The 24,374-nt window shown below is 30.5% G+C and overlaps 1 long non-coding RNA gene across 1 annotated transcript in view; it reads right to left on the reverse strand.

The window, feature by feature from the left end:
• LOC133821144 (uncharacterized) overlaps positions 1 to 23,504 on the reverse strand; it is a 35,583-nt gene extending 12,079 nt beyond the window's left edge. The window contains exons 1-2 of the long non-coding RNA XR_009887336.1: positions 23,412 to 23,504; positions 23,243 to 23,291 (exon numbers count right to left, since the gene is read on the reverse strand). This is a non-coding gene — a long non-coding RNA (uncharacterized LOC133821144). The remainder of the gene's footprint in view (positions 1 to 23,242; positions 23,292 to 23,411) is intronic.
• Between the last annotated feature and the right edge of the window lie 870 nt (positions 23,505 to 24,374).

Genomic DNA, 24,374 nt, shown 5'->3' on the forward strand with positions numbered 1-24,374 from the left:
TTCAATCTTAATATTTTTGGGATCCCGTGTAAACAGGAAATGTTTCTTTATGAGATATGTAACTTTTGAGACCAAAACATTTTAACCCTAGTTCCTTTATAGTTTCAGTAACACGTTTTTAATTAAACGACTTGATTAGCAAGTCTAGCACTTTTATAAACACACAGTGTAACGGTCTTGGCTATCCAGGCGTTACAGTTTGAGGGTCGTCTGTGGCGGTCGTCGAGGTCACGAGGGAGGCTCGTCTTGTTAGAAGTGCTCTCCCTATGGCTGAATGAGAGTACACTGGGGAAATCGACTATGGTGACCTTACGCTTATGATCTAATGGAATTGGCTAGATCTTGTGATTCGGGTCAGGATAAATGGCAAACCCAAGCTTCTTCCTTTTTGCATTTTTGACCTCGTCGATCTGACGTTGAAAGTGAGCTCAGATGTCTTCCTTTTTGAGATGTTCTTTGTGCTCTCGGATGAGCCATTAGTTTCGAGTAAATGGCAACTCAAGTTGAGGAGACGGTGGGTGATAAGGGATGGCGACTCAAGATTAAATCTCTATAACTCGAGTTTACAAGATCAAGATAACGAGATCCCCTTAATCTCGCATGAAGGCTCGAAATGGTAAGATTAACTCAAATACCAACACCGAACTATTAAAAACTTCAGGGCATCGAGAGTGTACCCATGTGAGAATGGGGCGATTACTGTTAGTTTGAGAGTATCCTGAATTTCTTGGAAAAAGTGTGTAGTTACCAAAAAAGGAGATATTATTGGGAAACATGAGTTAAAACCCTAATCCAGAACCGTTTTCCTTATGCTACATGAAACTTATAACCTAATACCCCATAACCTAAAAAAGATTCCATTTTTATCCATTTTTACCAAAAAAAATTGCGTAAAACATGTTTCTGATCAATGCAAGCCTACACAAATAAAAAACTACCTCTTGCAAAGAAGGATTCAAGAGTGTAGTAATAACAAGAAAGGTTCTCTTACATATAGAGAGGAAATGTATAAAAAAATGATGATTGGTAAAGATCGAAAAACTTACACAATGTTGATTGTGAGAACAAAGAGATAGTCGACTGGAGAAGGGGAAGAAAAAATGATCCCATGGAGCCGAAGGTGGTGAGGTTATGTTGCTTCTTCGGTTTGGAGAACATGCAAAGAGAAAAGATCTAGTTCGTGTTCTCTTTTCTGAAAGTTAGAATGCAAAAGTGAATAAAATGGGGAAGACAAAAGGATATATATAGGAGAGAGGAATTGTAAAAGCCGAATGGATCTGATCCCTTGATCTTGGATGGAAAGTTATCTAAGGGATCAAATTTGATTTGAAAAGGTTGGTGGCAAAAAGAGAATGGGAAAGGACGTGCGCAGGTAAAAGGGTACTCAAGTAGTCTTTGTAAACACTCGAGGGTGGTACGTGGACACATTTAATTAAGATAATACTCCAAAAAAACTAACATTAAAATAAGATGATATTGACAATGATAGTCAATGCATACAAATCATGCAATTGATAGGTAAGAGAGATGAAATTTACAGTAACTCAAGCAACCTACAACAAGTTAAACAACTCAATGTAACTTACTTTAAAAAATCCAATGTGTAACAAGTTTCTTTATGGGTTGCCTAGAAATTTCAAAGATTTCTTTATAAGTGGCTTATGAGGATTATGGGTTGCCTAAGAGATTGCTATATAGAAATGCTTAAAAATTTCAAGGGTTTGCTCAATAGGTTTCTTTCTATGTTGCTTATAAGGATTATGGGTTGCTTAATAGTTTCAAGGGTAACATAACAAGTTGCTTTATGGAATGTTTATCAAGTTACTTTATAGATTACTTAAGAAATTTGAAGAGTTTCTTAATAGATTGTTTTATGGGTTGCTTAAATAGTTTGAAGGAGTTTGTTTTATATGTTGCTTATGAGGATTATGGGTTGCTTAAAAGGTAGTTATATAGAGTTGCTTAGAAATTTCTTGACATGTCGCTTATGAGGATTATCAATTGCTTAAAAGTTTCTAGGGTTGCATTACAAGTTGCTTTATGGATTGCTTAAGAAATTTGAAGAGTTTCGTAATAGGTTGTTCTGTGAGTTGCTTAACGTGTTTGATTGGTTGCTTGCTTAAGAAGTTGCTTAGAATTTCAAGGGTTGCTTAACATATCTCTTTCTATGTTACTTGTGAGGTATAAGAGTTTCATAACAAGTTGCTCTATGGGTTGTTAATTAAGTTCCTTTTATGGATTGCTTAAGAAGTTTGAAGAGTTTCTTAGTAGGATTTTTTACGAGTTGATTAAAAAGTTTGAAGGGTTGCTTAAGAATTATGAGTTTCATAATATGTTGCTATATGAGATGCTTAAAATGTTGAGTTATATGTTGCTTATGAGGACTATGTGTGTTGCTTAATAAATTTTTATGATGGGTTTCTTTAGAGATTCAAGGATGGCTTAACATGTTGCTTTATGGAATGCTTAGGAGTTTCAAGGGTTACTTCACATGTTGTTTTATATGTTTCTTATGAGGATTATGGGTTGCTTAGGAGTTTCAAGGGTTGCTTAACATATTACTTTATGAGTTGTTTATTAAGATTCTTTAAGGGTTGTTTAAGGAGTTCCAATGGTTGGTTTATAAGTTGTTTTGGAATTTCAAGAGTTTCATAACAAGGTTTTTTTATGGGTTGCTTTGGAGTTTCAAGACTTACTTTACTTAATATGTTGCTTTACCAGTTGCTTAAGGGGTTTCAGGGATTGCTTAACAAGTTACTATATAGAGTTTCAAGACTTACTTTACTTAACATACATGTTCTTTTATAGGTTATTTATGAGATTTATGGATTGCTTACTAGATTGATATATGGGTAGTTTGTGGGTTTTAAGACTAATTTTGTTGGTTTTTTAGGTTATTTTTCCAAATAGACTTGGTTTTTTTTACTATATTTATAGGTTATTATTACATTTTAATTTAAAAGTTATAAAAAAACATTATATTATTGAAAAATTATAAAAATGATATTAACATATTTCCATACAATGATTGATTTATCAAAATGAGCTTTATTGTTATATGATGATAGATATAATGATTCATCGAGCATAATAATTTCAAATTTTCATTGTTACATGGACTGAGCCAAAACAATTAAGACAATTTACTCTCTTTCAACTCTATGATACCATGGGTGGGTCTATATATTCATCTTTTATTTAAATTAGGGCCAACTAGTAATAAATGAGAAATTATTATGGGTGTGTACCTATATTTATATTATATGTGTATGTTAAAAGAAAAGAAAGATTATGGGAAATGAGACACTTGATGACAAATTTTTGTCTCCATCTGCCCACATATCGAGAAATGAATGAAAAATAGTACATGATGAAATAATACGCAGTATATTAACAAGGGAAATAATTAAGACAACATATTTAAAAAAAAAATTAATATTAGCATATTTCGGTAAATTCCCGTATAAATATATAATATTTATGTGGTCGAACCATGCCTCATGCACAAAAATGCACTGAGATCGGTTTTCCAACCTCAAATATCAGGGATTTTCATTAATATAATTTTTATTTTTGGAAAGTGCCTCCAAATATTAACGAGGAGCCTAGCAGCGAATATTATTATTATTATTATTATTATTATTATTATATGTTTTTACAATAGCGAATATTATTATTTGAAAAATCAGGAATACGACAACAAATGGCTAAACTGAAGCCTATCCAATCGACAACCATAAACAAAAAGACTAATAACACTAGCAAAACACAAATACACTAAAAATTATATGAAAATTTGGGGGCATATTTTGCATTATTTTTTGTTTTTAAAGTCGTGTTTTCAGATATAAGAATAGAAAATAATTTTTGTAGTTTTCAAAAAATAAAAAATGTGTTTGGTTAATATTTTTTAAAAACATAACTTTTTAGTTTTTATTTTTTTAAATATTAAATAAAAATTAGTAAATATATTTACGAATAGAAAAATCTTTGAAAAGTTTATAGTAAATAATGAGATGAAGAAATGTGAAAGAAAAAATGGTGAAAAATAAAGAATGAGAAAGTAAAGAGATAAAATTTTAGAAAATATAAATTTACAAGAGACATAGTAACACAAGAAAAAATACCAGAGAAAATGATGATATAATTAGTGATGAGAGAGAAAATGAGAAAATAGAAAGTGGGAAGAGAGAAAGTCATGAGAAAAAAATAAGGATAGAGAAAGTGAGAAAAGATAAACTGAAAAGAGATAAAGTGATATGAGAGAAGTGATGAAAGATAAAATGATGTTAGATTAAAAAAGTAATGTGAGAAAAAAATATGGAGAAATTTTTTTTGAGATAACAATAGAAAAATAATTTTTTATTGTTCTTAAAATTTTATATTTTTTATAACTTTATTTTAAAAATTGTTTTATGAAAAAAATGTTAAATACTTATACTTGTTTTTAAAATACTGTCTTTAGCATTTAAAAACAAAAAATAAATTTTTAGTTAAACATTCACACACACTTGATAACTGCCCATTTACACAGTTTTATAGCTAAACTTGCCAAACTATCATTTTCTTATTACACTTCAAAAGTTCATTTCATGGTTTAGGGAAGGCTATAACAGGAAGTTTATTAAAAATACAATGTATGTATTCAAACATTTTAAAATATGCTAAAATTTTAAGGAGTTTCTGTAAATTGGGCAAAGTGTCTAATTTTGGCCAAATACAGATAGCAAGACATACAAAGACTAGAATAGAAACTAGCATCAAAGAGAGTCAAAATACCGTAAGCAAACCAAATATAATAAGGTAAATTTTCTGCAAAAATACCTTATTTAAACATTATTGTACTCAGAAAGACATATTTTCAAATTTAGTAGTGAATGTACCTTCTGTCCATTTTCTTTAACGGTAAGAGTATCTTCCGTCTATTTTTTTTTTTTTGCAACCATTGAAAATCTTCTATTATTTGTAGCGAAGAGACCTTATTTATGCATTATATTACTCAAAAAGACTTTAATCAAATATTTTGTACTAAAAAAGACATTCTCTCTACTTTTAATTTTTTTATAAATTTAAATTAGAATTTAATTCTTTTAAAATATATTTAAGACTTAAACAAAATACAAGATATTTATTTAAAAAAAAGTCTCATTTAATTTAAAAGAAACTTCAGTTAAACTTTTTATATATAATTATTTTGTTTTCTTTTTATATATATAATTATTTTTTATCTGGGATTAAATTTTCTTTAATACCTATAGAATTATATTAATAATACTATATTTAGTACCAAATTATATTTAATTATTTTAATAAGCAATATCATATTTTATATTATTATTATTATATAACTAAATTTTATAAATTATTATCTATATAAATATATTGTATAAATTAAAATTAATTTTTTCTAAAAGACATATTATTAATTAAAAGATGTCATTTATATATACATAAGTAGTTTGGTATACACACATAAGAAAAATTAAGGACATACAAATCAAGTTACACATAAAAAAATTAGACTTGATAAATAAATGACATCATTCTTACTATCTAGTCGTTTTGTAGTGGAAGTAGGTCATCCTTGACACTAAATATCTTCTTGTCAAACCACTAAAGAATTGACAAGTAAATGTGGATTTGATGAATAAGTACTACATATAGTTTTTATTAAACAAAACAAAAAAGCAATAAAAAATAACATACTTTCTTCCTGAGAAATTCTACGAGATTTGGTGGAATTATAAGATCATAAATGTATCTTCACATAAAAAAAAACATTCATGTCTTTCGAACTGTTTTAGGCAAGAACCTCTCATCAGATTTGTAAATTTTTCAATGTATTCATTTCCCGAACATTGTCTGTATGCTCTACAAAAATTAAAATTAATTATCTATATATTATAATCTAAACTCTAAAAAAATTAACATTGGATACATTAAAAAAAAACTTGCTTTTCCATAACCTTCTTTATTATTGGTGGAGATTTATGATTACGCAATGGGTCCAGAATTATGGTCATCGCCCTCATCATCATGAGCACGACATCCAATGTTGGCTAAAACAATAATAAATTAAAATTATTATATGACTAAAAGCCAATGGTTGTAGGGATAATATTTTAGATAGTTCGCTCTTACTTAACCATCCAATTAATGAAATATATTTGACATCATCTATTCAGCTATAAGTTCCACCATATATTTTTTTAGTATCATCATTTCCAATAGAAAGATGTTCGATGTCAAAAAATTTGTATAGCTTTCATGAATTTGGGTGCATGCTTTCCCAAATGCATCTATAGAATCAATCACGCATATTACATATTCAAAAATATTTTCAATCAATAATATAACATATCATAAAAAAAAAATGGCCAGAGTTTCCTCTTCTTCTATAACATATCCAAAAATATTAGTACATATACATTCAATTCAAACAAAACACAACAATTAACATGCATAATTTCGTTCATAAACCACCGCAGCACACATAATTTACAGAACCTACTTCCATAAGACACACATGTTCTCAACCTTCTATTATCTCTACAACACACAATTTCATCTCAAAACCTAATTCACTACAGATGAATATCTAATATATTCAAACTCCTCTAGCAGTTTGTTATCACAGAATAGATTGAGTTCAAGTTGAATTGATACATACCTCAAACCAAACAACATAGCTGATGATTCAATATTATCCACAGAGGGTGCTTGATAAACGTCTTCCAATGTGAGGAAGATAGCCTTGGGATCATCTGTAAACTCTGGGGTAACGGGAACTTGTACAACCTCATTTGATCCTTTAATGGAAAAGAACTCCCTCGCCATAAATTTTAGACTAACGTCAATTTTGTTCCATTCGTCATCAGTTAACCACTTTGAAGGCTCTGATTGAGCTCCTTTAGCAGGGACAGCTATGTGAGATCTAACTAATGATAAATGTGGGCTTGGTGATAAGGATTTGTGTTTAGGCTTTGATGGGCGTGTTGACACTTCAAAGTTATTTATTACAGGACTCTGCATAATATCATTTAGCATATCTAAACAATATACCCATGTAGAACTAGTATTTAAACATCTGAGCAGATTATTTTATATTTGATCTGTCATGATTAAATGTTTTGGCAAAGGAAGGAACGTGTCTCGTGCATCCCAAAGATTTTGTATGTTACCAATGGGAATCAGTATCTCAACTTCTTCTTGTAAGACATCTATAAGCCAAACCTTCGCAACTGAATCATCAAGTATACCTCGATGGATGGTCATTTGACTACTCAAGTTTGGTACAATGATGACGCCCTTAGAAACTACATTGTGAATATTGTTGGAACACAATTGCACTTCGTAGCTCGTCGATGACGGGGAGTCATAGACTGGTCGATAATCTTCATCAAAAGGATCCTTTTTGGTTTAGGGGATATGTCGATAGACTTCATCAGAGACTTCCTCTGCGATTTGGGGGACCGGTCGATAGACTTTATCAAAACCATAGTCTTTAGTTTTGGGGACATCAGGATACAATTGTTGAAAATGATCCTCCTTAATTTGGGGGACATGTGGATGGACATGAATAAATATGCACCGTAGGAGGCAGGTCAATATACTTCATAATTTTGATTCTCCTAGTATTGCCCTTCATCATGGTTTTGATTCGCATAGTATTGTCCTTCATCACAGTAGTCCCCATCATCGTTTTCCTCATTGTATTTCTCATTTCGAGCTAGTTCCTCTTCTGTTGTAGATTTATGTCTCTTTAGCTCTTTAATCTCACCATTTAGCCGAGCAATATCCTCTTTTGCAGTCATTTTTCTCGGTGTTTTTCCAAATATTTTGGACATTTTTGCATAGAACCCACAAAATAATCAACCAAGTCAATCAATAAATAAAGCTAAATAATTCTTCAAAAAAACAACTATTATGAAGTATCATACCCGCCAGCTCGAACACGACCTAAGTGCTTAGTTGTCCCTAACGCTTGAGTCAAGATGTCATCCTGACCCTTAGCTGTAATTTCATCACGACTCAATTTTTCATTGAGTTCCCCCTATTAAATAAAGATTATTTTTGGTCAAATTAGTTTATATAAATAAAACCAATATGTTCTAATACCGTAGGACACTTACTATATTATTAGCTATCTGTCGTTCCAAGTCTGTCACAAGAAATTTATTCTTTTCACGCGATCTAAGCTAAACTTCATACCTCTTTGCATTTTGAATTCCTCATTCTTTTTTATACAATGTACAAGATAATGAAAGTTATTGTTTGATAATATCAACCATTGTTCAAACTGTAATATCAATTATGCTTACCAAATCTTCTCTTATATTAGTCATTCCTCTATGAGATGTTCGATGTCTTGACTTCTGTTGTAATGCATGTGATTTTTGTTCTTCATGCTTTTTTTAAACTCTAGACTTAGACAGTCAGCTACAAATTATAACTAATTTATTTCTTCAAGTTCATCTTTATACTTTTTCTAGGGAAATTTCAGTTCCTCCATTACACCCATTTCAACGAAAGGCTTGATGTACTCGGTAGTGAATTCACTTTAAAAATCCCTCATTATGTTTCTAGCTTTTTTCAAAATCTCACGGTTGAATGACTCAGGAACGTTGTCACCAGCTTGAGAATATAAACAAGAAAGTAATTATTAAATTTGAATATCACAGTCAAATACATAAATATCATGATAATAATAATTTCTAATAGTGATATCCTCCTATAGATTGTCTTTCAGCTTGGTTGGAACCTTCCTCCAATGTAATGACCCAACTATATCTTAGACCTTGGACCATTAAAACTACTAGACATAGCTACTATTATTTGATACAAACATAAGAAATAACTTAACTTTATTGAAAAAAAATATTTTATCAAATACAAAGTAAATAAAATATGACATGGTATGGGATCCCATTGTTTATAAAACATAAAAAAATACATAAACTTCTGTTAAAATACTAACTGCGAAAATACATCAAAACATGATTCAAAAGACTAAAAATAAATAACGTCATCCTCGATCGACATGCAGTCCATTCAATCCATTCATCCTTAACACACAAGCTAAGCTGCCAACAATCCTTTCGCCTTCCTAAATTATTTACCTACATCACACTAAAAAAAATAAAGGAATGAGTCTAATGCCCAACAAAGAAAATCTACTAAAAACATACAACATATACCATAAACATAAGACTATGTCATATTTATATACTATAAAACATATGACTATAAACATATATCACATATGACTACAATATTAATGGCCAATATAAATTATTGGGGCTTGTTAGCAAAACAAGTCTTATGCCCACAAATTTGTGGGGCTTGCTAGCTAAACAAGTCTTATGCCCAATATAACTTCTTGGGGCTTCCTTATCTAAGCAAATCATATGCCCAATCATCAATTCTTGGGGCTTGTTATCTTAACAAGTCATATGCCCAATCATAAATTCTCAGAGCTTGGTTATCTAAGCAAGTCATGTGCCCAAGCAACTGAAAGCATATTCTTGGGGCTTGTTGTTTAAACAAGTCATATGCCCAAGGACTACAAAACATACTATACATATACTTATCATAACATAAACATATCATAACATAAACATAAACACATAAAATCTACCCTATTTTCCTTACCAAAAGCCGGGATATTTGGGAACGAGAACGGGATTAGAATACTTCGATAAACCAACAGTAGAAAAGGTGAGAATATCTAAGAATAAAGATGAATATGAAAACTAAACCATCAAGAAGAATCTTACCAAGAAGGACCTTAAGTTTCAAGAACTTAAATACCTAATCAAGAATCATAAACAAGAGTTAGGATCTGAATAAAAGAAACTAAATGATTTTAAAGAACTGAACTTAGGAATAGGAATACCTTGATTGATCTTATGGATTGATCTAAACCTTAATACCAAAATCACACTATTTCTCACTTCCCAAGTGTTTAGAAAAGCTTAGAATGATAAAGCTTTTATCCCATACCCTAGTGTATCTCTCTATAGTAATACTAGCACCTTAGAGGCTATGATCGAATGCTTGAAGAATGAAGAAAATGGCTGAGCACTAGGTCCTATTTATAGAGTTTGAGGAGTGAAACTATACTATAAAAAAAAATACTTAAATCCTTAAATAAACATGATCATGAAAACTGTCATGCTCTTAATGGTTCTGGAAGGTTCTAGAGTTTCTAAACCTTTCTTTTATTTAAAAATACTTAAATCCGTAAATAAACATGATTATGACAAGTGTCATGACGTTAATGGTTCTGGAAGGTTCTAGAGTTTCTAGATCTTTCTTTAATTTAAAATACTTAATTTCATTCTAACTATAATCCAAATTTAAATTTAAATAAAATAGAATCCTAACTTCTATAGAAAATATCTCTAAATTATTTTATTAATATTTTTATTAAATAATTTAGGAATAATCTAACATCAAACTACCTAGGAAAAATATCTCAAACTCTAACTACCTAAATTTCGTAACTCTAAACTCACCTGTAGTAAAATCAACATAACTAGAGCTGTAAGATTCCAATTTAGACCATTGTTATATCGTTAGAAATCTAATTCAATTATCTACAACTCTTTGGAAATACTATTTTTCAAAATTCATAATATAACTGGGTCAAAAATAGGTTGGAAGTTACAGTAACCTAAAGTTACGAAAAATCTATTTAATTATCTAAATTACAACCTAATCCACAAATATCATGACTAACCATAAAATAACAAACTCTAATTCCCCAGGCTGATTTTGAATTTACTATGTCCAAAATCTTATTGGGCTTTTGGGCTTTATGTAGGCTCAATCCACAACACTTTTTAATAATATCATAATTAATTTATTCTTATGGAATCACTCAATTTTCCACAACCAAGGCTACTAATACCATAAACCTATACTATACTATAATAATCATAACTACTAAAAAAAATTAAACCTTATTCTATCACCACAACACAAGCTAAATCTATTCTATAAAAGTAAGACAACCTACACTCACAAAAATAAATAGGTCTAAGAGAAAGGTAACCTCAGATACTACAATTCTCCCTTCCTTAAAGAAGTTTCGTCCTCGAAATTTGACATACCAAACAATTTCAGATACCAAGCTAACATGTCTTCCTCCAACTCCCACATTGACTCCCTTTCAGAACTATTACTCCATAGGACCTTGATTATCATAATACTCTTAGACTGTAATTTCTTCATCCCTCTATCTAGGATGCTAACTGGTCGTTCCTTGTAACTCAAGTGTTTCTGGAGTGCAATCGTATCATACTTGAGGACGTGAGATGGGTTTGACACATATCTATGCAGCATTGAGACGTGGGACACATTATGGCTATCTGCTAGAGCTGGCGGCAGGGCTAATCTATTTGCAACTGTTCCCACCTTGTCCAATATCTCAAAATGACCTATAAACCAGGGACTAAGCTTGCCTTTCTTCCCAAACCGCTTCACACCTTTCATAGGAGATATCTTTAAGAAGACTTGATCTCCGACTTTGAATTCTACATAACGCCGCTTGGCCTCCACATAACTTTTCTGACGGCTCTGAGTAGCGAGCAAATGCTTTCTAATCAACACTACTGCATCCTGAGCTTTAAGAGATGAAATAAGCGGCATACGTAGACCTGAAACTTTTCCAATATAGCATAGTCTCTGACCGCTAGGAGTCTCGAATGTCACTTGCTTGCGTCTACAGTCGATGGTTGCACCATGCCTTGCTAGCCAATGCATGCCCAGTATCACGTCGAAGTCTTTGATCTCTAATTATATCAGGTCTCATTCTAGTTCTATGTCCTCAATTTTGATCAGTACGCCTCGTACTATTCGTGATGACAAAACTACTTCACCCGAAGGCAACTCTGTTACAAAACTAGTTCTACAAGGTTTGTCTAATTTCTCTATGATTCCTAACAAGATATATGAGTATGCTATTCTCAAATCAAACAATACGTGAACATATACTATAGAGGATAGGAATCTGACACGTGACTACTTTATTACTAGAAAGGGCTTCTCCTTGGGTCAAGGCAATGACTCTGGTCTGGAATTATCTTAGTATCCCTCTTCTTTTCTTGCTTAAGCTGTGGACATTCCTTCTCTTGATGACCTTCCTTGCCACAACTGTAACATCCTTTGGTGTTTGCATGACATTCCCAAGATGTTTCTTTTGGCATTTGGAGCACTGGGAGTATTCTACATAACGTAGCCTATCACTTGCTCGTAGTCTTTTGTCACTACTGGCCTTCTTATTATCAGAATGCCTTCTCTTCTGCCTATTATTGTTGCTATGTTGAGGATGCAGTTGCAGTTGCGGTTGAGGCTGTCGTCGTTGTCGCTGTAGCAGCTCTTCCACTTGTTGTCGTAGCTTGACAATTTCTACGGTGATGTCAACTGGCGGCGGCGGTGCACTTTCGCTAGCAGCAGCATTGGTTGCACACCTTCCCCTTCTTTGAACTATAGGGGCTTCATTAGTCTCAGGAGAGACACTGGAGGCATTAGCGTTCGTACGTGCAGACCTTCTGAGGAACATCTTCAACAAAGTTCTAATAGTCGAGAAAACATATTAGAACTTACCCTAATAGGTTCTAAGGGAAAACTTTAATCTAAGCAAACATAACTGGGACCTATTAATTATGACTTCTTATGAAAAATTATGTAAGACTTCTTTATAATTAGGGTGTGTTTCTAAACTTAGAAAAATAAGCCATCTTTATTATTTTCTAAGTCTATTTCTAATCATCCTATATGACTTAATTCTCACGCTCGAAACTCGTCGTTGTTCTAAAGTTAACCATATTGAGGGAGGGCTGGGATCAGTTGTAATGACCCAACTAATTCTAAGACTTAGGACCATTAAAACTACTATACATAGACAATATTTTCAAGAAAACATACATAAGAAACATTCTCAAACTTTATTAAAAACTCTAAGTAAATGTTTAAATACATAAATTCAGCGTATGGGATCCCATTGTTTAAAAATAACTTTAAACTTAAATAAATTTGTTACAAAACTAAGTGTGGAAAATATATAAAAACATAATTAAAAAGAGGGAAAATAATGTCGTCCTCGAATCGATCACGCAGTCCACCGAATCCATTCTTCCCCAATACACAACCCTAAGCTGCCAAGAATCCTTCCACCGCCATAACTATTTTCCTGCATACATAAAAATAAAGGAATGAGTGTAATGCCCAGCAAGGAAAATCTACTAATAACAAAAACAAACATAAACTATACCATAAACATATACTATAACATATGTCATATACTACTACAATGGCCATTATACTACTTAGGGCTTGTTAACTAAGCAAGTCATATGCCCAATATATTTTTGGGGCTTGCTAGCCAAGCAAGTCATATGCCCATAAATTATTGGGGCTTGTTATCTAGACAAGTCATATGCCCAAGGTCTATAAACATATTTTATATAATGCAAACATAAGATCACGTAAGATAAGATAACATAACATAAGAAAATAGAACATATCATATAAACATATAAAATTCTATCCTATTTTCCTTACCACAACTGGGATATGAGAACAAGGACGGGATTTGGAATACTCCTAAAACCAACAATAAGAATGTGAGTATTTCTAAGGAAAGAGATGATAAAGAAATGAACTAAACCACACTACAAGAAAAAATGTTTTTAATAACACCAAAAATGTGTTATCAAAACCTACGATAACACTTTCTGATGTGTTAAGACAGACTATGTTATCGTAGGTCAGGGTACTTTACATAACACTTTATCAGTGTTATACAGATGTGTTATTGTACTGTCAACGATAACACAATTTCTGTGTTATTTTATAATATAGATAAGTGTTGAATTATGTTATTTATAGTCGATACTATAACACTTTCTTTGTGTTATACTACACTTTAGTATAACACTTTTTTTGTGTTATACTACACTTTAGTATAACACATTTTTTGTGTTATATAATGAAGTTTCCATAACATAATTCTTTGCATAAAAAGTGTTATTGTAATATATATTATAACTCAATTTTCGTATTATTGTTATATTTAGATATATTTAAATTCTCATTATATATTTTATTTATATTACAATAATTTATTCTATTATATTTTAATTTTTTTATATAATTAAAATTAGCTTTCTAATATATACTAGCATCATCAAATGAACTTGATTTTCAAATAACAAAAAGTAAGAACATTCTACATTGAATTAACAATCCACAATTTAGTTTAAAACATGCAACACTGTCATTAACAAAAAAATATTCTTTAAGTATTCAAGGAGTCTAAAAGTTACTACTTTCAACACAAAGAAATAAACAAAGTTACTACTTTCAAGGAGTCTTAAGTATCCTTTTATACTTCGCTTTTCATATCTGTAAAATAAACAAAGAAATATTTTATTGTTATTATCTAGCATCACAAATTACTTCTAGAAAAATGCTATGGAAATTATATCCAAGAAAGGACACCACATACAAAATAATAGATTCACAACTACACCAAAGCAAACAAAGAAACCAAACACTAAATTATAAGACATTAATTATTTTTTGAGTAAGGAAATATATCTCTTGGAATAACTTTTTTAGAAGGCCATGCAACTGTGGAACCAACTGCTTCTTGTATTGTAAGCATCGCATGATTTGGACGAAATAAGTAAGACTCTGGTACAATAGCAACATCAACCCATACTCGCATAAAGTCTGGTCCAAGAGGCTTTCCATGTACAGTTATATTTGGATCACTAGAATCCCAACGACCTTCATCAACAATTGCATCTGCCCAGTCAAGCAAGTAGCAAGCATTCTTCCCTTCTGTAAAGTTATGTCTTTTTTCTAGTGCAATACTCTACCAAATTTATTTTAAAGACAATATATTAGTTTCTGTAATTGTTCTTCTAAAATGAAAATTTAAAACAATAACAACTTTTATAATTTACCTTAGGGGACTGAATATTGTTTGACTGCGGTACATTGCGAGACTGCCCTTCGCTTGGTGTCACTTTAAGACCAACCTAAATATAAAACCAAGATAAGTTTTCTTGGAAGAAAAGAAAACTAAGATTCGTCATGGCTGTCTCAACAAACTCTTTAGCTTTTTGCTTATATTCCACCGTTACTCTACAATTTTAGAGCATACGTCAATAATCAAGCACTAACACTTAAACTTATATCCAAAATAAACTATATGATTTTGGTTACTAACCTGTTAAGATGGATCCAACTTTTATCCATCTCCAATGAATTTGTATTTGATGTTGTTCTCTTACTAAACTCTTGTTTTTTTTCTGGGTTTAACAGCCGTTAGACAAGACAATCACATTATTTGCGGTTGTAATATCAGGGTCATGAAAAGGTCATTCACACACATGCTTTTAAAAGAAAACATGCCTTGGTTGAATTTCAGTATATTTGGGTTATTGAAGTTTAAAGCTTTATTGAATTTCATTCAGGGGCAGAGTTACTTGTTCAGAGTTAAATGATCACTTTTGCTGAAGATTCTAGAGTGGAGTTAATTACTTAATTCCAATTTACAAATTTGTTCTAGTTCCCTGTAGAGTGTTTGGGATTTCTTTATGGTCTCGTACCTTTTCTGATTGTTAATGGATATAAATTTATAATTGATTCCAAATTTGTGGTTTATAGATTATTATTAGTTCTCAGTTTGATTGTATAACTGTGTATGGTGAGTTGTGTTCAGAATAAGCGGTAAACATTTCTAGAAGAATAGGGTTATTTTAGATTTAGAGAGAGAATTAAGACAGAAAATAAAATAGAACTTTAGAGAGAAATAGAATAATAACAGAGAAGGTGAACATTTAAAGAGAATCAAGAGAGGAAGAATTCAGCAATTCATTCATTTCTTACTAGTGTCAAAAACAGTGGCAGAGCAAATTCCTCTTTGTAGTAGGGGTAAACTAGGAAATATAAATTATAATAGGCAGAATAAAAATAAATATAAAATATTGTTGAAAAAATTAAATTTTTATGGGGACAAAACATATTTTTTAACTAAAGTATACTTGTAAATTATTAATAAAAAATTTATGTGGGGCCTTGCTCCCCCTGGTCAAAAGCACTGTTGGCCTATTTATAGATAGGAAAATAAACTAAACTAGCAATTATAAAAACAGAACCCACGCATTCTATCACTTGAACCGAAATAATGATGGGAAAAAAGTACCAACTGATGCTGTGATATTCCACAATCAGTACTGGTAAGTGCTCATGTTCCCTCTTGCATACTTGCACAATGTAAAACTACTTGAATCCCTGGTTTCATTACTCAAATCGTTTAAAATACCTTCTGGTTCGAAATAGCATTTTGTGCTAGTCTGATTGTTTAATTTCATCGAGTATTTAGGATTACTGAAATATGTTTCTGCCATGATTAATATGTACTGTTTCATGGGTCATAAAACATTAAAACTTTGGCTGTTAATCAGGGCAAGCAACATGGGGAGGAGGCATTATTCTTGAATATATTAGTAGCTGGCTTCCATGCCATTATATGAGATTAAAATTATAATTTTTTTGGAGTTATCCTCTCTATTTTATTAGTTCTTTGGATGGGGACTTGGGAAAAGTAGCAAAATGTTGAGTGTTTGTGCTGAGTGTTGTGTTTTGGGATTCTTATACAAGTCTGGAAAGACAGGTTGCTAGTTTATGGTGCTATTGAGACTAGGTACTATCTGTGGTATATTATGACTAACCTTTCTTCTGTTTCTTCTTAGTGCTATTGATTCATCTAGTTAGTGGTTTTATTTGTTAACTCTAACTTAGTTATAAACATCCTAAATTTATTTGGTTTCAGTCTAACTTTGAAACCTGTCCAAATAAGAGAGTTACATTTGCTATGTTTTGATTATTGATAAGGCAGCCTCTCTTGATAAATACAACCTAGAATAAAAGGAAATATATATAAGAAGGGAAAATATACTAAAGTTATTAAGATGCGGATTCCCTGATTACCCCTAAGAAATTTTAAGCAAGTTTACCATCTTTTGAGCTCGTTTAAATGCCTTATGGTGCTCTTAGTTTGTTCTGTTTATTGATTCATTAAGTCTGTTTCTGAGAATATTCTGACTTACTGAGCTGTAAAACAGAACGATCAAATTTTTATTTTTATAAAATTCTTGGATTTTAATGGTCATAGGATCATAAGTTCAACGTCTAGTCACCCAAATTGGAAGGGATAACTCTTCAATAGCAAGATTGCAGCTTAATATGCTAATTAGTTTCATCTAGCTTCATTTTGAATTTGGCCAGTGAAACCAATAGATAACTCGTTTAACTGCATTTTATTTTATTTTCAAAGGAGAATTTTAAAAAAGCTGTGAGTTATGAATTTTCAAAATTTGATAAAAATTTATGAGAATTTACCATAGTTTCTGGATAGCCAACTTTGAGTATCCGTTTTACCAAGTAAAAATGCCTAAAATGATTTTATTTTTGGTGTGAGTGTTTTTTACACAACCTATTATGGTCCTAAAAAATTTTGGACCAAATTAATAAACCAAATAGATTTTATAAAGTCTCAAAATTTGTATGTAGTTATTATACAAATATATCCACTATATGATCTAATGCTTTAATATATTTGTATGTAGTTGTCTAGTGGATTAATTAGAGAAAATATTATCAAAGAAAGTTACGTATAGTTATTTTCTTCGAATTGTTTCTGTATAATCTTTCTAATTTCAGAAAATTGAGGATGGGACTTGAGAAGCTAGCTTGCAAGTTATGATTAAACGAGTTTCAAGTATGGTTCATAGTCTCTCTCTTTGTTTCTTCTTGGCTGGTTGTTTATCGAATACATTTTAGCGCTCCCTACTGTTTAAAAGGTTCACTTTCATGAAGAATAATAATAGTAGGTTATTTTTTTAGCATCAACTGTCCACTGATGTTTTTATTTTCATGTCATTTTATAGAAAGAACTAAATCAATAGTTTATTGGCAATAGGGATGGAGGAACTGTCAAATTTTTTTAACAAGAGAAGGTAATATTCTGGTAGGAAACTAATTTACTATCATGAGATATTGTTTCTTTTTTCTATTATTTTGAAAGCAGATTTTTTAAATGGATTTGGTTAAGAATTAGCCTTAATATTAGTACTAATTGGAATTGTTTTAGTGGGACACTCTAAATTCCAATGAATAATCATTCCAAAAGCCTTGCTTTAATTTATGCATCACGTGTAGGAAAAATCATGATGACTAATTATATATATGATATAATGATAACCAGATGCTATAGTGAATCAATGATAAGATCATCTCAGTGATTCATTCATTCTGAAGTTTATATATTCTCTTTTTCTTTTTTTTACCTATTAAAATTCATTCCTTATTGCTCAAATGGTTTTGATTGTTCTAGTGCTGAGATTTTTAATTGTATGTTATAGCAGTTACTTGATTTTCTAGAACCATGATTCTTAGTCCCACTAAAGATTTCATGGTCTAAATCTATTACTAATTTCTAGTACTTTAGTTTCATTAAGCATTAAAGAGATTCTAGTGTTGTTTTTAATTTAAAAATCAGATTCTAAAATGGTAGCCACTAACTAATTGGGTTTGGATCAAAGACAAGATTTTAGCTTGGGTTGTGGCAATTAAATCTAATCTATACATATGGAAATAATGAAAACAATATGACTAAATGAAAAATTTAATCTATACATATAATGAAAAATATAATCTATACATATAAAAGCTTACCTAACCATCTATTAATACCAAGTCAAAAAATTCAAACAACACACAATAAGTTTTCTTCCTTATATCACCGCAGCACACAAACAAATTTTCCAGAACATTCTTCTCTAATACACACAAGTTTTCAACCTTCCGTTATCACCGCAGCACACAATTTTAATCTCAGAACCTACTTCTCTATGGATGAATATTTAAGATATTCAAACTCCTCTAACATTTTAAAGATATTAATAATAAGAGTTAAAAGAACAAATTCCGTACCTCTTGCAAATTACCTTTGCAATGCTCCTTGCCAATTTGATCCCCAACCTAAAGAATATAATCAACACTTAAAAGATTAATACAAAATTAAAATTTGTCAATAGATATTAAACAAGCATGTATGATAAATTAACAAACTAAACAACATGGCAAGCAAGCTCAAACAACCAAAAATAAAAGTTGGAATATGACCAATCAGAATAAGGCTTAACTGTTCAATGGATGGGTTTAAACTTTACAAGAATGATATTGCATTGAAATATTGGGCTTTCTATTTTTCTTACTTTTTTCAGAATCTGAAGAGATTTTTCTTACTGTTTAAATTGTTCAGTGGATGCTTTCTATACGTGTTTAGTGTAAATCAGACCCAAAGTTGGGTTCCCCTTAAAAAAAAGAAAAAGAAAGACCCAAAGTTGGGTTTAGTCTAGATCAGCATTCCTATAAATTAAGATTAAAGGTACATATTATGTTGTATTAACTTTTCATGACCTTTACCACTTCCTCAGCCTATCAACTCTATTTGGTAAGATTGCTGGTTTTTAGACTTGTCAGTAATAAATTGTAATACTAGATGGAATACACTGTTGCTATAATGAGTTTTAAATTAATAAGTGCTCCTCATTTATTTATCATTGTCAATATATATAGGAAGATCATTTAAAGCCTAAAAATAAATAATTTTTTTTTATTCAAGAAGTAAAGGAATATTTTAATCTTAAACATTAGATTATAATTCATGGTTTAGAAACAATGTCGTTACATGATTTTTTTACGATCAAATGACCTATATATAAAAATAAAATTGTGTAATATATTCAAGAAAAATTATAGCAAATAAAAAAAATTTCTTGAATATATTAGTAGCTGGCTTCCATGCCATTATATGAGATTAAAAGTATAATTTTTTTGGAGTTATCCTCTCTATTTTATTAGTTCTTTGGATGGGGATCTGGGAAAAGTAGCAAAATGTTGAGTGTTTGTGCTGAGTGTTGTGTTTTGGGATTCTTGTACAAGTCTGGAAAGACAGGTTGCTAGTTTATGGTGCTATTGAGACTAAGTACTATCTGTGGTATAATATGACTAACCTTTCTTCTGTTTCTTCTTAGTGCTATTGATTCATCTAGTTAGTGGTTTTATTTGTTACCTCTAACTTAGTTATAAACATCCTAAATTTATTTGTTTCAGTCTAACTTAGTTATATACGTATATTCTCTTTTGTGCTGCTGCTTAATTATATATTGGTTTCATTGGCTTGCTCCAAGTGTGCTGACTCTAACATTTACTGAATTTTTTTATGCCAATTTATATGGACAAAAATAGTAGACAAAAAATTAAAGTGATGAATTCAATGGTTATATCCTCAGAGTAGCCATGTCATTATGGTTTGCTTATATATATACACACACACAAACATAATGGCCAACTATTGAGCTAAACTATTCATTTACTCAAAGTGATGCGTATGTGAGATATTTAAGCACCATTGTAACGAACGCCCTAGACTAATACTTACAAAACATTCACATAACATAGTTTATAAAAGAATACCATTCATTATCAATGTCTCAGGAGGACTTGTTTAAAACCATGAAAGTTGGCGCCACAAGTTTTAAAATAAAACATAGGTTTTTATGCAAAGTTCAAAGAAACCAAAAATTTAAATTACTAAGTCCCACTGATAATTTAGGAAAAGTCTCTTAAAAACAAAACATAATTTAATTGACGTTCTACATTGATCGTTTTTCCGTCCATAGGATTACCCCACGCCATACACCCCATGATGAAAGAACTCCTCATGTCACCACGCGTGCCATAAAGAAATCCTATTTGCTACCTGGAAGGAAAGTAAGGGGGGTGAGCTAAAAGCCCAGGAAGGAAGTACAAACAAACAAGCAAGTAAGAATACAACGAAAGCAAACACTAACGTTCATCTAAAACATCATGGTATATCATAACATAATCGTAACATATCATCATATCATAACATAATCGTAACATATCATCTTATCATAACATAATCGTAACATACCATCATATCATAACATAATCGTAACATATCATCATATCACAATCATACAGCATACATGATGAGCATGGATCGCTAGATGTCCATGTCACCCTATGAGGTAAATAGGAGATCACTGGTCCTTGAATAACCTCGGCGCGTCCGCCCTAGGAGTTACGTCTCAATGTCCTTAGTAACTCGTTCGATGTATCTGACATCGTAATCTGTTTGATGTATCTAACATCGTATTCTGTTTGATGTATCTGACATCGTAACTGGTTTGATGTATCTAACATCCATACACATATCACATTCAACATATCATCATGTTATGACATTCATAATTCATAACAATTCATTCATACAACAGTCTTACCATTCATAGCATAAAATCATAAAATCTATCTAACTTCCTTACCTCAGGTCCAAGCTAAGAATTTTCACAATCTTTCAACGAGCCTATATCATAATCAAAATAACATTTCTTAGGTTCATAAAATTACTATTTTGCCCTTCCACACAACTCACGTGTGCATGGGCCATGCACACATAATAACCGTTACACATAACATGCAATTATTCTTAACTTTACACATAAAACCATGAAAAGAATAATGCTCGTTTTACCCATTTTACATGCATGATCGTTTTATAAAAACCACATAGTTGAATAATAAACATAATTTTGGACGTAAAAGTGGATTTGCATGTTACATGCATACGTGGGAACATTGTGTAATAGAGACGTTTTCAAAAACAATAATTCTACATTTCTTACTTTTATTATTTTAAAATCAATAGACATATTACATGCTTTATTTTTCTTAAAATTTCTAAGTTGATTAAATTTCTCAAGACATTATTTTATTTTAGCTCAAAAATAAAATATGTGACAAATTTCATTCATTAATCTCAATTTAGAAAGAATTAACCAAAAAGCTTGGATTTAATTAAAATACCTATTTTTAATATGTTTCTTTAGAAAAATAAATTTTATCATTGTGTTACATAAATGATGTAAAAAATATATTTTTAAGTGTGGAAAAAAAAAATATATTTTTATTTAAATTATTTAAGACTTAGTTTTATGTAACAAAATTCATATGTGACAATTAAATAACAATTTTTAACCTTTTTAAAACAAACTTTCAGCCACCATTTATTTTCTTCAAAAATCACAAATAAATAGAATCTAAATATTTTTCTCAATCAAAATAAAGGAAAAATCATAACTTATCAAAATATGCATTCATACCATTAAAAATACCATTTTTCAATATTACCATAACTTAGGAAAAATAATTTATTCCAAAAACTCATCAAAATCATTTTAGTGAAACTCACTTCATATATTCTTACAAAAATTCCAGCAACTATTTTTATCATTAAAAATCACCATATTCAATTTAAAAGCTCATATTTTCTCAAAAATCAATAAAAATTATGTAGGTAATTATTTGAGTAAAATATCATTTTAATGAGACTTAAAATCCGCTTTTTAATTTCATAAAATTAACATAACATCAAGAACATTACTTATGCATGCAAATCATCTTTTTATCAACTTTTACCCAATTATTTACAAAAAAACAGCAAGCTTAATTCCTCATGAAACTCATCTTTTATCCCAAAAATTTCACATAAAATCATACATGTCCAAAATCTCATCATACTCTTATTATATACATGATTCTAATATTACTAACATATTCACATGAAATCTTATAAAACCATTTTTTTCTATTCCATTGAATCTACACATGAAATCCAACAAAACACTAACAATAACAATAACATACATTAATTCATAAGCACCATATTCACATATGCCTTTATGTTAACCTAACATGTTTTTATCATTATTTTCATGCATCTTATCAAAATTTCATGGATCCAAATATCAAGATTGCCAATTATCATTTTACCCATATTACATAGGTCCTAAAACATGGATCTAATATATTGAAAATCATACAACATCAAACAAAATATCAAGATAATCCTTAGGTATGCCTAGGCCGAAACCCCATATTTGCATTCATAAATTACCACTAATCATTATACATAGAAAAATCAACATCATAATCCTTTTTAAACAAATCAAATTCTAAAAAATATACAAATCATAATCATCAACCCTACAATAATCAACCATTAGCATCACCATCAAAAACCTCAAAGATAAACCCATCCAAAACCAATATATAGGCTAAGAAAGACCATTACCTCTCTTGATTGTAAAATCAAGAACACTTTAGCAAGAAAACCTTGTCACCTATAGAGGATTTCCAAACACCATATACCCAAAGAAAGAAACCACAAAATTAACCTTAGATTAGAGAAGAGGAGAAGATCCAAATGCACATATGTGAAACACTAGTTGATAGATTCTTACCTAGGGTTCGAAACCCTCTTCTTCTTCTCCTTCTCTTTCTTTTCTTCTTCTTCTTCTCTAGAAAAATATGGCAGCCCTTGCTTTCCCTCTCTCTAGCTCGCCTCCCTCTCTCTCTATCTCTTCTCTAGGTCATGGCCAAATGGCCTAATCTCTTCTTAATCCCCTTTTTAAATTCTCATTCCCATAAAGCCACTATCAAGAGGAAATGGTAAGTTTCCTTTCTTCCCCATTTTCCTTTAATTCCATTTCATTTTTCTTTTATTATAATAGATATAAAATAATAAAGGGTGATCACATTCCTATCCCAAAATAACTAGTGTCTTCAAATTTTGATTTTATTACTTAAAAGAAATAATCCTTTTGCCACTACACACCACACACTACACGTCCACACTAGCCATTTCCTTTATTTATTTATTTATTTTTTATTAACTAAAATAAATCCCATAAAGGAAAGAGTGTGTAGAAAATCTACACATGTGCACCTCATTACCATGCACTAGCACACACTAAATCACTAGGGTGCATCACTATCTACCATGCACCTTAGTGCATTCAACCATAACTCACATAATTACCTCAATTGTCACATTTATTTAAAATGTAACACTAATAGTAAAATAAACATGTTACACACTATTCACTTATTAAATTAATTAACCAAACAAACAATATACATAATTTAAATTCAAAAGATTATACCAAACAATTCTAACAATTAAATAAAATAATAAACAATCAAATAAAGCAAACAATCAACTAAATAAAATAACAACACTTAAATAAAACAATTCATCACACTTAACATTTAAATAAAATAAAACACAAAAATTTAAATAATCTAAAAAAAATTTTTGGTGCACTACCATGGTGTCCATGAATTCTTTTCTTAGTTTTTATGATATTAATTAAAAAAGTTTTGAGAAAGTACTGCATTTTCTACGTTTTTGGATTATATGTGCT

Source organism: Humulus lupulus, chromosome 3 (genome assembly GCF_963169125.1).
Source record: "Humulus lupulus chromosome 3, drHumLupu1.1, whole genome shotgun sequence".
NCBI lineage: Eukaryota > Viridiplantae > Streptophyta > Magnoliopsida > Rosales > Cannabaceae > Humulus > Humulus lupulus.